Source organism: Orycteropus afer, unplaced genomic scaffold (assembly GCF_000298275.1).
Source record: "Orycteropus afer afer isolate SDZICR_OR568_19922 unplaced genomic scaffold, OryAfe1.0 scaffold00416, whole genome shotgun sequence".
Lineage (NCBI taxonomy): Eukaryota > Metazoa > Chordata > Mammalia > Tubulidentata > Orycteropodidae > Orycteropus > Orycteropus afer.
In genome coordinates this window covers 2,496,273-2,499,914 of record NW_006922003.1, presented here as the reverse complement: position 1 = coordinate 2,499,914, position 3,642 = coordinate 2,496,273, and positions in this window count along the sequence as shown.

Genomic DNA, 3,642 nt, shown 5'->3' with positions numbered 1-3,642 from the left:
TGTGCTCAAGTATAGCAGGGTTCATGGAGCTAGCGTGGGATCAGGCGGTGTTTCGTTCTGCTGTGAATGGGGTCGCTATGAGTCGGAAGCTACTCAACGACACCTAACAACAACAACATACAAACAGTACATTTAAACTTAAGCTTCACAAAGAATGAGCAGCTGCTTTTCTGATACATTTAAAAGCTGTCAATGGATTTCATAGGTGTTCTATGATTCTTTTTCAAAATGAAACGATAAAAAATGCTAATTAAAAAAGTATTTATAAATACTTAGCAAGTGTGCTCTAAATGACTTATCCTTATTAATAAATCTTTACAAAAATCGTGACTTTACAGAAGAGTATACACACACATACTTAAATCCACACACAGGCACACATATGTGTATATGTGGTATATGTGTGTGTAATTTCTTAACATATCCAGCAGATGCAAGGATCCATGATGTGGATATCTTTTGGGGAGCACCATTATTCTATCTACTACAACTAACTATCAGATAAATGATCATTAATGCATAGCTGTTACTATGTATCAGGCACATAAATTAACTAATTTAAACATTACCCTCTTCTACACACACAGACACACACCCATACACACAAAAGCTAGAAACTATTATTAACCCCACTAATAAGAAACTTAGGTCTACAGTGGTCATGCAACTTGCACGTGGCAGAGGCGGGATAGTCGGTCCCACACCTACAGCTGTCGGTACACCCTCCTTACTCCATTAGACTGGATGAAGGTCAGGTTATACATTAGCTCCTGTGGCCCTATTTGCCTTGAAGGAACGCTGGATTGCTCTGGACCAGATATATCAACCCCAGAAACATGATGGTAAAACCCTTAGTCAACCGTGCTAGTAACACTTTTAGGTTTGCCCCATCACTTTCCCTTTGCCCTCTCTCAAGAGTTGTATGGATATGCTGTTCACTACTCTGTCTTTTTCTCATAGAATGAGGAATAAATATCAAAATATGAGTATTGTGAGTGAGCATGACATTTAGTTCGAAGCTTTCTGACAACCAAGGCAAGAATGAAAACATAGATGGTTACATCAGGAAATTCCCCAAGGAAGACTTTTTTTTTTTTTTTTTTTTTTTTTTTTTTGATAGTACAACATTGAAAATGGAACTCATTTTGTGCAAAACTATAATTCATTCAACAAACAGTAAAAGAGCACCCTCTGAGGTCTAGATGCTACAGATACATAGATAAACTAAGTTCTGGACTCTCTGCTTTTATTATAAAAAGCAAAAACAAAAAAACAAAAAACAAACTCACTGCCATTGAGTCAATCGCGACTCATAGTGACCCCTCCATGGGTTTCAGGGGTAGTATCACTACAGAAGTAGATTGTCAACCTTCCTCAAGGGGTGGCTGGTAGGTTTGAACCACCAGCCTTCTGGTTAGCAGTCGAATGCCTTTAGCAGTACATCACCAGAGCTCCCTTATTATAAAAAGTGATTGAAATAAATGTTGTAAGAATTTAAATAATGTGAGCTGTCCCATAGTAGAGGTGTATGATAGATGCTACAAGGATGGGAAGAGGGTACATTTCACAGACACTTCAGTGACACTTGAGCTGGACATTTGAGTGGTCACTATATTTCTCAGAAACCTATTTTTGCCACAGACATTCCTCTTTATGACATGAGGGTGATTGCAGCACTGCATGAAGTAGGAGCCTGTCGCTGACAGTGTCACTACTGTGGAATGAAGGATGATCTGCTAAGATCCAAGACGTTCCTTTCTGCTTCAGGATAGAGAGAAATTGTTGATGCTCTGGTGCTCTCTCACTGAAAACACCCACTTTATAGCGTACTTTCTCGATCAGACACCCACCTGCTTCCATTATGCAATAATGTATAGTGGTTATTTTTATTTCTTCTCCCATTTGGCTATATGTGTTTTCAAGGGAAAAACAATGTCTTTTCTTCTTTAAATTCCTTGTATCTGGCATGTGTAATAAAACCAAACCACTCTGCAGAAGGAAGACTGGGCAATCTACTTCCCTAAAGATTTACCACCTCAGAAACCCAAAGGAGGTTACTATGAGTTGGAATTGACTAGATGGCAGTGAAAGTTTTTTTTTTTTTTTTTTTGGTATATAATAGTCCCTCAATATTTGTTGAATGGTCTAATGCAACTCTCCAAGGTTTCTTTTCATTGCCTCAATCAAGACAGGTCTTACGCCTAAGAATGCAGGATCCTTGCCAAAGATTTTGTGTTTTTAGGGACCCTGCACTTGGCAAGGACTTCACAGGGCCATGAGGACTTACCTATGTGAATACATGGTCCTTCTTCTAGAGTATGCTCTAGTACCAGGAATGCTGGGAATTCACTGTGCAAATCACCCTGAGTCTATTTATCTATGGCTGTGTGGACTTCTCCCTCAGGATTGGCCTTAAAAGGGTAAAAGTGTGATCCTATCAGAGAGATAACCAAGGGAGCTGTATGTAGGGTGTTTATGGAGGTGGGGAGCCTGAGATCTCCTGCTTATATATGTGTATATGGTCCAAGAAGACTTGGAACATAGAGATGGATGAAAAGATAAGGGAGCCACACTTCATTCAATGGCCTGTAGCTCTTTGTATTCTCAATTTTCAGCACAGAACTCTGAACTATTCCAGTAGTCTAAATACCTCAAAGCATGGTCGCTGAGGGTCCAGGCATGGCCCCCATGTAGGAAGCAGCTTCACTGATTCCTCCAAGGCAAAGACTTCCACTGCTTACTGAGGCCCAACAGCTTTTCTGACAGCCAGAGGTGAGCCCAAGAGCCTGGCAGTAGTTAGAGGGAAAGTCCAATCTGGGCTGCCAGATTTGAAAACCAGACACATGGTTTCCTGGCTGGTGCTACTCTGGGGTCAATAAGGAGACAATAGGTTTTGAGAAAGGAAGCTTTATTGCAGGCCCACAAGCAGGGAGCTTGGAGATTATGTATATAATCCAAACCAAACTCACTGCCATCGAGTTGATTCTGAATCATAGTAACCTCCTTTGGGTTTCCAGGGTGGTAAATCTTTATGGAAGTAGATTGCCCAGTTTTCCTTCTGCAGTGTGGCTGGTGGGTTTGAACTGCTGGTTGGCAGTCAAATGCCACCAAAAAGTATGCCATCAAAAACTCAAGATCACTGCCATTGAGTTGGATCTGACTCAGCGACCCCTCCTTGGATTTTCAATGCAGTATCACTGCTACCTGAAGAGTGGCTGGTGGGTTTAAACTGCCAGCCTTCTGGTTAGCAATCAAATGCCTTAGGGACTATGCTACTAGAGCTCCTATTATGCCACTAGAACTCCAATACACACACATACACACGCACACACACACACACATATAAAACCTCCCACCCCCTCCTCCCCCCTAAAAACCCCTCAAAACCCAATGCCATAGAGTCGATTCTGACTCATAGTGGCAGTCGTTGGGTTTCTGGATGGTAAATCTTTATGGAAGTGGATTTCCCCCTCTTCCTTCCATGGAGGGCTTATGGATTTGAACTGCCAATCTTCTATTTAGCAGTCAAATGCCTTAGGCACTGCATCACCAGAGGTCCTTATATATATATATATGTATACAAAAACCAAACTCACTGTTGTCAAGTCGGATCCAACTCATAGCGACCCCTCCTTGGGTTTC